The 13,705-nt window shown below is 46.0% G+C and overlaps 1 long non-coding RNA gene across 3 annotated transcripts in view; it reads right to left on the bottom strand.

Annotated features, from left to right (window-relative positions):
- Window positions 1-415: 415 nt before the first annotated feature.
- Window positions 416-13,705, bottom strand: part of LOC111767747 (uncharacterized) — an 80,433-nt gene continuing 67,143 nt past the window's right edge. For 2 of the 3 annotated variants that reach the window (XR_011425033.1, XR_011425031.1), the window contains exons 11-12: window positions 1,330-1,591; window positions 416-545 (exon numbers count right to left, since the gene is read on the bottom strand). This is a non-coding gene — a long non-coding RNA (uncharacterized lncRNA). The other variant, XR_011425032.1, reaches the window with a different exon arrangement.

Raw genomic sequence — 13,705 nt, 5'->3', positions numbered from 1 at the left:
TAGCCTGGGGTTGGCAAGTTTGGATCCTGGCACAGACCTAACACCACTCGTCAAGCCATGCTGTGGCTGCGTCCCACATAAAATAGAGGAAGATTGGCACAGATGTTAGCTCAGCGACAGCCTTCCTCAAGCAAAAAGAGGAAGATTGGCAACAGATGTGAGCTCAGGGCCAATCTTCCTTAAAAAAAAAAAAGGAAAAAACAATATTGAGAACCCAGACAGCTTTTGTTTATGTAAGTTAGATCTACCAATATCGACTATATTCAAAATTAAAACTGAAAAAATTTTAAATTATTTGTTTATAAGTTCATTTTCAAAAATGATGAAAAAACATTATATGTTAACATAAATAACACATTTTGGAAAAGTAACTATTTTCTAAACAACAATAAAAAAGTTAGTGAGAAGAGTGGCATTGTTTGACATTTCTGCAGATCTGTTTAATGTCTGGCTTAATAGAAGACAGCTGGATTCTCCTATTCCCTTCTGCATTCAGTCCCTTGTGTGTCGCGTGTCATGTAGCCTCTGGAAAACTCCACTGCACACTTACGAGAGAATGAGAATAAAAGAGAAAATATCATTTTAATGTTATTATGAAAATGCTTTTGAGCTCACAAATCTCTTGAAAAGATCTCAGGAACCCTCAGGGTCCCCAGACCACAGTTTGAGAATCAGTACTCTAATCTCTCTCTAAACTTTTTCATGCTTTAAACCCTAGGTTTCAAATCCAGGATGCAGCTGGTTCACATGCCATGTCACTTTCCCATCCTGACTGTCAGCCTAACGATGCGGTGCCATCCTTCAGAATTCTTTTACTCACTGGTCCATAATGTCTCTGCCTTGAGGAATCGATGACCATTAAAAGCTTTGCTCAAGACGGCAGGGAGCCTGGTTCTGCCACTAACTGGCTGTGTGACTTTAGATAGCTCAGTTGTCCTCTCCGGGCCTTAGTTCTACACTTGCCAAATAGAGACTTGTTTACTTCATAAGACCGCTTAAAGGTCAGATTGGGTAGTAAACAGGAAAATGCTTTTCACACATCCATGTAATAGAATAGAATACAATTATTTTAAATGCATGTATTATTTAGGATGTTTTGGGTCGCCAGTAACAGATAACACGACTCAAACAGGCTTAAATTACTGACTCATTTAACTGAAATTCTAGAGGGGGCATGAGCCTTGGGCAAGATTTGATCCAGAGGTTCCTGAAAGAGTCTGGACTCTGATTCAGGTTTTCTGCCAGCCTCTCAACTCTGCTCTGTACAGCTTCAGTCTCAGCTAGCCGTGCTCCTGTTAGTAACAATGACCACTGGACTTCTAGGCCCACCTTCTTAGGCCACACCACTCAAGGTAGGGAAGAGAGAGTATCAATTCCAGACGCTTCCATGAAAGAGAGACAAACTGTCTAGCTCAGAAGTTCTCAGCAAATGTCTCCTCTTGGATCCAAACTGGGTCAAGTGCCCCTCTCTGAACCAATTGCCAAGGCCTGGGTAATAAGATAGGCTGATTGGAGCAATCCCACCAAAGTCCACCCTGGAGCTGGGGGTAAGATGACTCTTCCTGACCACTGGGCTTGGAAATTCCGCACTCTGTTAAGAAACGAGAAGGTAGGAATAGTTGTTTGGAAGGCAATCAAGGAATGTCCAATACGACATCACAGATCTGTATTTATTGACCAAGGAAGATAATCACAACGTACTGCACAGTAAAAATTAAAGAAGAATATGTCTAACAAGATCGCCATACATATACATGGGGGGGGTGTATATACATATAACTGCTTAGGGGTAATGACTGAGGGATGGGATTATGGGTGACTGTGCACTTTTGTTTGCTTGTTTTTTACCATCCAGCTTTTATATAATAGAAAGTGTAGCACCTTATGTAAAATTTCAATAGGGAAACAAGTCTAAGGTTCTATAAAGACATGAAGCACGACCCCTGACCGTCCCATTCTCCACTCCCAGCACCCGCTAGTCTTCCATCCTAGGACCTAAGGCTGACCTCGGCTACCATCCCTCATGTCACCTAATAGAACCCTAGGCAAAGGGCTGAGCCACCCCCAAGAAACTTCTCCCATCTGTGTACATTTCGCTTCAACACCCCTAAAGAATCGCAAAACCAGGCTCTCTTGTTCAGAATAGAAATCAGTCTATTTTCATGCATATGCAATTCTAATTTTCACTGGTTCTCTTCGCCTCTCCCCCCCCCCGCCCCCCCGCCCCAAGACCTCCATCAGCTCCCATGACCTCATCATGATATTTGGAATAATAGTCTTTTCCCACAGGTCATCAGCTTCTAAAATAAATATATTTCCATCAACGGAAGCTGCAGAGTCACTGAAATTATTATACCTCGGTTCAGAGTCACAAGCTCATTAAAGACTGATTATTGTGTTTTTCCAAAAAGAATGGCAGAGGAAGAAGCAAGATGATTCTTTTTTATTTAACTAGGGAAAGAGATGCACAGGCAGATTAACAAAAAGGCCGCCTTTGGAGGAGGTAGCTAAGATAGGTAGTAGGCAAGAAAATGAGGGAACAACGGAAAAAACCCACTAAGCCTTGATAAGCATCTCATTGGCCTCTGGAATTCCTCCAGAGATACCAAGAGCAGTGAGGCAGCTTGGTCAAAAGGAAGAAAACTCAAGAATGGAAGTCAGAGATTCTGGATCCCATACTGCACCTTACTCTAAGAGGGACCTTGTCCAACTCTCTGGGCCTTTGAAGTTGGGTAAAATCAGAGATGGCAAATGACTGACATCCCTCCACCATCCTCTCCTTTCTCTTCCTGGCAGCCATCACTAATCCATCCCAGAATCCTTTCCCAGTGAGCCCAGATGCAGCCTGAGAATCAGCACTGTGCTCCAAGGAGCCACTTTCCACTTACCAATGGACACGTGAGGGGGTCCATTCTCCCTGGGCTAATGATTCCTAAAATGCCCATAAAAGTCCGACACTCTTGACTCCCTTTGCTGACCCAGGCTTACTTCATTTGCAAATGCTCATAGCTGGCATTTAACAATCAGGCATAACGTTAATAATAACATCATTCATAAAAACAGCTGAGAGTTACCGAGTGCTTACCCTTGAGGAGAGATTGAAACAAGGGCGACATAATCTGACGTTGAATGTCGGAAGGATTGTCATGTGCAAGAGACAGTGTAATCTGTGTGACCCCGAGATACAGGACTGAGGTCACTGAGTGCAAGTTATCAGAAGACTGATGGCGGTGTTTGCAAGGCCATAGGCTGACCATGGACATTTCTCTGTCTCTGGAGGTCTTTCAGGCAAAATGGGCTCAGCCACATCCCAGGGAGACTGTAGAACATGGGCCAAACACCTACAAAGGCCAGGCAGGTAAAGTAATTATGTGAGGAGGACCCAGCGTAAGCAATGCAGGGCACAGTGAGGCCGATGGTGACCGGACCGTGCATGCCCAGTCTGCAGGGGGCAGCCACCAGTGCGCTCCAAACAGATGCAGCCATACATTTATCCCAGCCCTCTGCTGCACCCCCCCCCCCCACCTTTCCTGCAAGCCTCTCTCTTGTTGTTTCCGCGCTAGGCAGCTAGCAGTGTCTGCCGCAGACACATGTGTAAATAACGAGAAGATGGGGTACATGTCAGAAACGAGGTGCCGTGGGAACACAGAGCAAAGAGAGGTGGATTTGGCATCATGGGGTTGATGGAGACTTCCTGGAGAATATGGCATTGGCTCTGGACTCTGAAGGGGGTTGGAGTCTAACTTGCAGCGATAAAAAGGAAGGGCCTTCCAGGCAGGAAAATAGCACGAGCAAAGGCACTGGGGTAAGAAAATGTTGGAGCAGAGGGGCTGTGAAGAAGGAAGAGAGAAAGTTGGAAACATAGGTCCCAGGCAGACCACAAAGGTGCTCAGATGCTTTGCCGAGGGACTTGAGCTTTACGAAGCAATTTAGAGGTTCTTATGCTGTTCCCCACTCCTCAGCTTCCCCAGAGCAACCCTCCTGGCCTCTTGTCCCACTCCTTGCTCACGCCTCCCCTGGAGGGGAATGGGAAATAGGCACAACTCAGCTGATCTGAGGGTTGGGGAGGAGGAAATGGGCGTGGGTGGCCCAGTCTGCGTGGACCTCCTGCCCACAGAGCATCTGTGTTTCAGCCTGCTCCCCACCATGGCATCGGAGGCGAGGGTCCTCCCACGGGGAGCCACTCTGCCTACAACCAAATAAGTGTGTCCAATCCAAGGAAGGAAGTATGAGAAAGCCTATTGGTCAGCACAACAAAAGCTGCATTCTCCAAACAGCCTCATCAAGAAGAAAGACAACCTTCTGCTCCTCACGTGCCTGATTCTTGTGTTTCTCAAATGATTCAGGATGCGGGCTTTTGCTGGGGCTGGGGGATGTAATTGACCCTCTGAAGCCTTGCTTACAAACCCCTCCCCAGATCTACTGAATCTCAGAGGTTGAAGCCCAAGCACGTGCCTTCTGAAAAATTTCCCCAAGTGTTTCTGATACACAACCCTGGTTAAGAACTCCTGACATAAGTACTAGGGAGCCATAGAAGGTTTTTGAGCAGGAGACATATGGCAGAGACTGAAAGTTGCCTACTCAAGTATCTATATTCCTTATCATCCTTATAATAAAACTCTCCAATTTTATTCAGAGCAGAAATGTCCCCCCCGAAAGGACTACATTTCCCAGGCTCCCTTGCAGATAAATATGGCCATGTGACTAAGTATTAGCCAGTGAAATGAAAGCAGAAGTGTTATGGTGGCATCTTCTAGGAAACTTTCTTAAAAGACAGCTGGCATGAACTTTTTTACATTATAGTTTTCACCTCTTGCTCTAAACTTCTGCCTAGAATATGGATGTGATGGCTGGAGCTGTGGCTGTCACCTTGGAGCTTGAGTACAATGACCAAACCCATAGCCCAACAGCTAAATTCTGGAAAGAATCTGAGTCCCTGATGCCATGGAACCACCATACTAGAGAAAGAGACAAAGGCCTATCATGTTCAAGCCTCTGTTATTTTTAGTTTTCGGGCACCTGCTGCTGAACCTAATGCTAACTGGTCCAGAAGGAAGATGGACCAAAACGTCTTTTAATCACCTCACTCCCCGTATTGAACATATTCAAATCAGTCAATTAACAAATTGAGGACCCATAATGTGCCAGGCACTGGGGACAAAATGAGAAACAAAGCAGACTAGGTCCTACCCTCTTAGCCCTTACAATCTATTGGAGGATCTAGATGATGAGTAAGTAAATAAATAGTGAAATAATCACAGACTGTAACAAAAGCAATAAAGGAAACAAATGTGGTGCTGAAATAAGAAATGGAGGAGGTGGCAGTGGGCAGAAGACCTATAGTAGAAATAATAGTCAGAGAAGCCTTTCTGAGGAGGTAATATTTAAACAGAGGCCAGAAGAATAAAAAGGAACCAGCCATGTGAAATGGGGCTGGAGGGAGGAGATTTGCAGATGGAACAGGTGGCATATGCAAAGGCCCTGGGGCAAGAAAGAGCCTGGTCTGAAAAAAAAACTGAATGCAGATCGCAGTAGCCAATCTATCAATGGAGCAAAGATTCTCACAGCAACTGGCATTGACTCATTGACAAGAGGATAAATCTACTCCAACACGTACCCTGCTAGCCCTCATTTTAAAATTTTACATCTTATGTGAAGTAACTTTCTGAGTATAATGAATACCTCTGTGAAGCCAAATGGCATGTGTTCATGGCCAAAAAGAAGGGTCAAACAAGCTTTTATGTATTGTGGAGCTGAGGGCGGTGGTGGAAAAGCAGATGGTTTTCCAGTGGGGAAATAAACTTTCAAGGAGAGAGAATATGTCCTTAGAGTTTATTCATGAGTCCACAAAGCTCTGCTTTCTTAGCCAAACTCACCACACACCAAAACCTCCGGATACCAAATATTAGCATCTTTCAGGAATTTCCACTGGAAGGGCGGTGCGTGTGGTGGCTTTTTAGGAGGAAAGGAAAATTTTTACAAAAAGGTCAGGGGAAGTTGCAGTGCTGAAGACTAGTGGGAAAATCAAAATTTCCTGCCAGTGTCTCCCAATCAATTAGCTAACATGACCTAGAGCAGAGTTAAGTCAAGGTTGCTTTGCAAAGCAAGTTGACGTTCTGAAGGCGTTGGTTCTCAACCCCATGGGGGCTGGGGGCCCCGGGGCCCCTGCTTCATGTGTAGAAACTGGCCCATCCCCAAAGATTTGGATTCAGTAGGCCAAGGATGGGGCCCAGGGATCTGTCTTTTTAGCAAGCACCGGGGGTTTCTGCGGTCACTGAGAAACGCTGCCCCATCTGGGCTGCAGGAGTGGGCGGTTAAGGTGAGAAGGGAACGCGGCCAGAAGACAGTCAGAGCTGGAGGAACTCCGAGGGAGGTCTCACGACTTCCAGCTGTCTTGGTATCCGGCTGAGATCACACCTGGCTCAAAACCTCAGGCTCCTCAGTCCCTCCCCACCCTCCCTGTGATCACGGTTGTCACTCCCTGCAGCCATCTCGAGCTTCTAGCCACCCTCCCGCTCTATGGTAACCTCCTGGAAAAACCCCAGCCTGAATAAATGCGACCTCCTGCCACCCCCAAGCAGCTCACTGTGATTAGAAAAAAGACACAGACCAGGCTGACTACTGGCTGTGACTTTCAGGACACAAATCTTAAATCCCCACTGATCATCTGACTAAGGCCAACGCCTCCATCTGTGCAGGGGACCGCATTGCTCCTCTCCTATTCAGGGACTGTGCTGACATCTTCCTCCCCATGGGCTCCTCCATGAACAGCCTTTCCTTCCTCACTGGATCATTCCCTAAGCTTACGGGCTCACCAGCATCTCCCATCACCTTGGTACCCGCCTCCCCCTCCAGTGACCACCCTCTTTCCCCTGTCTCCCCTAGAGCAAACCTCCTTGGAAAACTTGTCTCTCCTCGCCACCTTCAATCCCTCTTCACGCGTCGTCTCTGTCATCCTCTTGAGCGGGGCTTCCAACTCTCCAGTGCACAGAAGCATCTCCCCTAAGGTTCCTAGACACCTCCATGTCACCACCCCAGTGGGTTGCCAGTCCTCAGCCTGCTAGCAATTCTTACTCGAACCAGGAGCAGCATTTGGCACAGCTGATCACCCTCCTTGCCCCTAGGCGTCTAGGACCCCAGCCTCTCCTGGTTTTCCAACGGCTCTCTGGATCTCCGTCTCTATTTCTTTTACTGCAGCATCCTCCCAAGCCCTCGATGTTGGAGGACCCCTGGAGATCTGCCCTGGCGCCTCGTCTCTCCAGCTTCTAACCTCACTGCCTCGCTGATCTCATCCAGCCCCGTGGCTTGAATACCATCCACACACTCACTCCCAAATTTCTCTCTCCTGCCCCAGTGTTTCCTCTGAACTCCAGACGTGGATTATGGAACTTCTCACTTGACATCACCTCTTGAACACCTTTTAGGCTTAAAAGTCCAAACTTTTATGTCAAAACGGAATTCTTAATTTCCGTCCTAGACTTTCATTAAAAAAAAGAAATTTAGGGTCAGCCCTGTGGCGTAGCGGTTAAGTTCACACGCTCCACTTCAGCGGCCCAGGGTTCACAGGTTTGGATCCCAGGCGCGGACCTACACACTGCTCATCAAGCCATGCTGTGGCGGCGTCCCACATAGGAAATGGAGGAAGATGGGCACAGATGTTAGCTCAGCAACAGTCTTCCTCAAGCAAAAAGAGGAAGATTGGCAACAGATGTTAGCTCAGGGCCAATCTTGCTTTAAAAATAAATTTAAAAAATCTTCTCCTCCCCCAGTGCTTTCCATAGCCTAAATGGCACTCTATTCACCCAGATTCTCCTGCTGAAAAGGTGTCATCCTTGACACATCTCTTTCCCTCACATTTCACATCCAATTTATCAGCAAGTCCTGTTGATTCTAAGATCAAAATATACCCCAAATCTGACCACTTTTCACCACCCTCACCCAACACCATAGTCCCGCCATAATTCCATCAGAAGACAACTGCAGGAGCCTCTCAGCTCATCTCTCTGCTTCCACTCCTGCCCCAGCTCCGTGGTCTGTTCACACAACAGCCAGAGGGGTCTTCTCCATTATTGAATCAGAGCATATCATTTCCTTGATCAAAACCCTCCAACACTTTGTCAACACCTTTGGAATAAAATCTAAACACTTAGCAGGAACAACGAAGCCCCACACAAGGTCCAGCCTGTCTCATCTACCTCATCATTTTCTTTTCCTTTCTTTTTTTTTTTGCTGAGGAAGATTGGCCCTGAGCTAATATCTGTGCCAATCTTCCTCTACTTGGTATATGGCATGCCGCCACAGCATAGCTTGAAAAGCAGTATGTAAGTCCGTGCCTGGAATCTGAACCCACAAACCCTGGGCCGCCAAAACAGACAAAGTGAGTGAACTTAACCACTAAATCACTGGGTCAGCCCCAACCTCACCATTTTCTCTTCCCTCTGCTCCAGCACTCAGCCCTCCTTTCAGTTCTTCAAACAGTCCAAGCCCAAGTCCACCTCAGAGGCTTTGCCTTCACTGGTCCTTCTTGCTGGAAGCCTTTCCTCTCAGCTTTCCCACGGCTCATACCTGTACTTCTTTGTGTTGCAACACAAATGCTACCACGATACAAGCCCTTCTGCTCCAACTCCATCCCCACTCCCTTCGCCTTGCTTTGATTTTCTTCCCAACACCTGCAACCACTGTGGTAGGCTGAGGAGTAGTTCCCAGGGATGTGTGCAACCCAAACTCTGCAGCCTGTGAATATGCTGCCTTATATGGCAATGCGGACTTTGCAGATGTGGTTAAGTTAAGATGAGGAGATTATCCTGGATTATCTGAGTGGGCCCAACCTAATCCTAAGGATCTTTATAAGAGGAGGCAGGAGGGTCAGAGTCAGAGAAGAAGATGTGACGGCAGGAGCAGAGGTCTGAGCGATGTGAGGAAGGGAATTGCCACACAGTATGTGCAGCCTCTAGAAACTGGAAAAGCCAAGGAAACGAGTTCTCCCCTAGAACCTCCAGGGAGAACACAGTTCTGCTGACACCTTGATTTTAACCTGGTAAAACCCATATGAGACTTCGGAGCTCCAGAACTGTCAGATAATGAACTTATGTTGTTTTAAGCCACTAAGTGTGTGGAAATTTGTTACAGCAGCAAAAGGAAACTAATACACTAACTGAAGTTATATTGCACCATATTTGCTTAACACCCATCTTTCCTCTCAGAATGTTCACTCCATGAGGAGGGCACTTAGCTTGTTCTTTGCAGTATTCCCAGCACTGGAAAGTCTCAGCCAGGGGCTATAATATTTGAATGAATATACAACCGGTGTGAGTTGGTCTTTCTTTTCAGTGATGAAGGAGAAAGAAGGAAGTGGAGCTTGGAATTAGAAGCCACTCGGGGCACCCCAAGGTCCCAGACTGTGCTGAAACCACACTATCGAGTCATATAGGCCTGGGATTCATGAGGGTGTCTTTGTCACCTCTGGGCTTAGATGACTCCATAATCTTTTAGCCCTCTGCTCTTGTCATCTCTGAGCTCATGAAATTCCTTTGATGCAATTCCAACCTTCCACATCACAGTTGCTTCCGCTATCACCATCACCACCCACATACAATTACACAGGGCAGTGCTGGTTAAGTTAGTGACTGCGGACTAAGAATTTTAAGTAGCTTTGACAATACCCAAGGATGTTAAAGCCAAATGCTCTCCTTTTCTTTTTTTACTACTGATTCCATCTCCAGTATAGGAGGAGATGCATCCAGAAACATTTAGGAGAAATTGACTCCAACTCTGTGCTCAGGAGTTTTCTGCCACTTGCAATGTATTTCTTGCTCATGAGGCTCAAGATGACATTTAGCTCCTTTGTCGATACATCTGAGAGAGAGAGATTGGTGAATAATGCAACTCACCACATGGAGAATCATAGACGATACCTCATGGCACATACTGAACTATCAAGGACTCTTGTTCACCAGTTATGGAAAATCCTACTCAAATTGTCTTCCCACAAAATGGGATGTATTGGCTCACATAACTGATTGGTCCTGCAGGTGCCAATTTCAGGCATGGTTTAATGGTCCTCAGGACTGGTCCCTCTCCATCTCTTGACTCTACTCCCCTTCGTGATTTCTCCATCCTCAAGCTCTTGGTGTGTCAAGAGGGCTACCCTCTCCTGATTTCTATCCTACCTGCTTCAGACCCAATGGAAAAGAGAGCCATGTTTCTTGCTCAACCGTTCTATTTGACCAGAAGTAGGTCATGTGCCTACCCCTAACCAATCACTACAGCCAGAAGGGTGAGATGCCAGGCCTGAATCCCACAGGCTCATTCCTAAAGCCAAGGATGGAGTCAACATCACTTCGCCCAAAACACATGGATTGTGAGTGGAGTTCTTATCAGGAGTTCTTAGAGGAAAATAGGTACGCTAACCAAAAGAAGGAGGAATGGAAGCTTCCTGACGAAACAAAAGCTGCCTATGAACATCTCAGACACGTGCTCATCCAGTTCCTGCTGGGTTACCTCAAGGGACAGGGAGCTTGCTACCTTGTGAGGGTGATCTACTCCACTCCTTGTCCTAAATTACTAGAAAAATCGTCACTTCATCAGGTCATGTATAACTTCCACGGACTATGTCTGAATCTATTCCTGCTACAATACAGGAGGAGCATATCCAGGCACATTACAGCCCTTCAGATAAGCAAACACAGTTCTCACAATCCTCTCAAGCTTCCATTCTACAGGCAAAACATCCCAGTTCCCTCAACTGTTCTTTGAATGCCATTTCACCCTCCTCCTTGTGAGCATCCCTCTCAACTTAGAGCAGAGCCATCACACCCATCAATCCTGACACTATAGAGCGGAGTCATAGCTCACAGTGGACTCTAAAATCAGCACACAAGGCGAAAACTGAGTGCCACCTAAATCACCCTGGAAAAGAGGTGCCACTTTGGAGAACAGCATTATCACCTCTCAAGAAATCCACCAGTGCTGGACCAGATCATTGCTCTTTGCTTGATCACAAATCAATTGCTTGCATTTAGGGAGCCTCTCGTGCTTTAACACATGGTATTATAAGATGTGCCTACGTAGAGTAGAACCAGACTCAACGCAGGGAAGTGCTCAGAGAGACACCAAGGAAAGAAAACTAGCAAAGAGAATATCAGATTAACAAATCCCAACACTTAGCCGCAGGCACACATACTCATTGAGTGGCAAGGCAAGCAAGGCTTCTGTACAATTCAAGTTCTTTTTTTTTCTCTCTCTCTCCCTCCTTCTCCCTTCGTTCCTCTCTCCCTCTCTAATGCTGCTGACCCAACCAAGTCCATGAACTTGAAATTAGGCTTCTTTATACTTTTATTAATAAAATCTAAAATTATTAGCCACACTGTATTTTTAGGAGTCATTTTATATTAGCTCATTTTAAACTTACTCTCAACCAGACTTCCAGGGTTTATAATCTTTCAGCAGAAGGACAATTATCAGGTCGCATCTCCCTAATAGTCTCTTTATGTAATTGATTATTGGAATCTAAATACTGTCCCTCCATATTTACTCCTGTTCAATTTCAATCTGCTGGTTTTAACCATGATTCTTACCCATGATGAGCATTTGGGGATCCCAGTTCCACCACACCCTGCATTCATTACCGTTCCCAGCTCAGCATCAGGGACAGATATGATGAACTGTTGTCCAACCCAAATGTTGCTTAAAGTCTGGGCCAAATGGGTGAAGCCTGAGCGCAAAGCCCCGAGCCAACTATCAACCTCTTCATTCTTCTGTTCCAAATATAGTTGCTCACTCAGCCAAAAAATAAACCATCCTAGTCACATATCTCATCTCATCCCAAAAAGATGCTACTGAAGTTCTGCTGAAACCCAGACTCACTGCGTATGTCATTCTCCAGAGTCACCAGCCTCACGACACCTCTAAAACCAGCTGAGATATACCTGGCAGGAGTCTTAGAGAACCGGGCTGAATCACAGCCACCACTCCTTAATCCAGTTGCTCGTCACTGTCTTTGCAAAAATCCCATTCTAGAATTTTGTGGCCAACTGCCAGCAAGTGGGCACCTATCTCTGTTTCATTAAATTCCATTAAAAACCAGTTCTCCAAAGTTCTGCTCTAGGAGAAAACTAGGAATGCTAAAGCTAGAGCTGAAGGAGCTTAAATACCATCTAGTGACACACTGTATCCGTATTTACAGTGATCCCCGGTAAAGGGGTGAGGTGTCTTCCTGCTGTCATCTGACTTTCGGTGCCCTCCCATGGAAGGGGCATACTTCCCTGTCCTGTCCATGCTAGGCTTGGCCATAGGGCTTACTTTGGAAAATGGGGTGCGAGCAGATATGAAGTAGGCCCTTTGCAGCAGAAGCTTTAAGAGCCATTACCTAACTCAGTCCACCCCCTCCAGGGCTGCCCGTCCAACCTGGGCCTGGAATGAAGATTCCCAGTTTCTGGCACAGAGAGAGAACTCATCCATAGTCAACATGGAACATGAGCAAGAAGTGGACCTTTGTTATTGTCAGCCACTGAGATTGGGGGACTATTTGTTGCCACTGCAAAGCTGACTAATACAAAATCCTTCATACATGGGGAAACTGAGGACCTAAAACTTTAGGCGACTAGCTATTTAGCGTAGCTATTTCATACCTATCAGTGGAGCTTGAATTCAGGTCTCCTAACATTCAGGTAATTAATTTACCCTTCAATAGATGCACGCTGGAATCTTTTTGAGGAATAAAGAACAAATCTCTCAAAGTTAATGAGGAAAACTTTCTGAGTGAAGTTTATTAGGGTCCTCCTACTGATATTAACAGAAGACCCACACAACGAGAACTAAGAAGCGTTTTATGGTGTCTTAGTTTGGGCTGCGATAACAAATTCCCATTGACTGAGTGGCTTAAACAGCCAAAATTTATTTCTCACAGTTCTGGAGGCTGGAGAGTCCAGGACCAAGGCACTGGCAGATCCAGTGTCTGGTGAGAGCCACTTCCTGGTTTGTGGATGTCCTTCTTCTCATTACATCCTCACATGGTGGGGAGCAGAGAGAGAGAGCAAGCTCTTGTGTCTCTTATAACAGCACTAATCCCATTCATGAGGGCTCTACCCTATGACCTAAGCACCTGGCAAAGACCCCACCTCCTAACACCACCACATTGGAGATTTGGATTTCAACACACGAATCTGAGGAGACACAAACATTCAGTCCATAACACAAGGGAATTTAGGCATCCAATGTGTATCCCCAACCACATCTTAAAATAAGCAAAATTTGTTTGGAAGTTTTCAGTTCAATAACTATCACATGCTCCCCATGGACCCATCAGTGTCTAGGTGCTGGGTGCTCAGGTGGAAGTCAGACCCAGGCCCCCTTCCCCACAACCAGACTGACGGCCTAGTCTATTGATCCGATAGTGTGATCTGGGAAATATCTCTCTTGGAAAGTGCTCTTTTCAAAAACAGTCGATACACCGTATATTATTTTTCTCCTCCTCAAGGATTCATGATGAAGTTAGCTTACTATAGCTCTAAGAAGTCCTATAGCGGAAAACCTGTTCAACTTTGGTTAAGCCTGTGTTTCTCCAACTAATTGGGCCATAGAATCTCCATTTTGAATAATAATTTGCATCCTGCAAACTTGTGTTTCAACGTACAGCCTTACGTAAGTAATACCCTCTCCCTGCTCCCAAAGCTGCATACACCCTCACCCCAATCCAGCCAGTCAT

Source organism: Equus caballus, chromosome 14, assembly GCF_041296265.1.
Source record: "Equus caballus isolate H_3958 breed thoroughbred chromosome 14, TB-T2T, whole genome shotgun sequence".
Lineage (NCBI taxonomy): Eukaryota > Metazoa > Chordata > Mammalia > Perissodactyla > Equidae > Equus > Equus caballus.
This window is presented reverse-complemented; position numbering and strand designations above follow the sequence as displayed.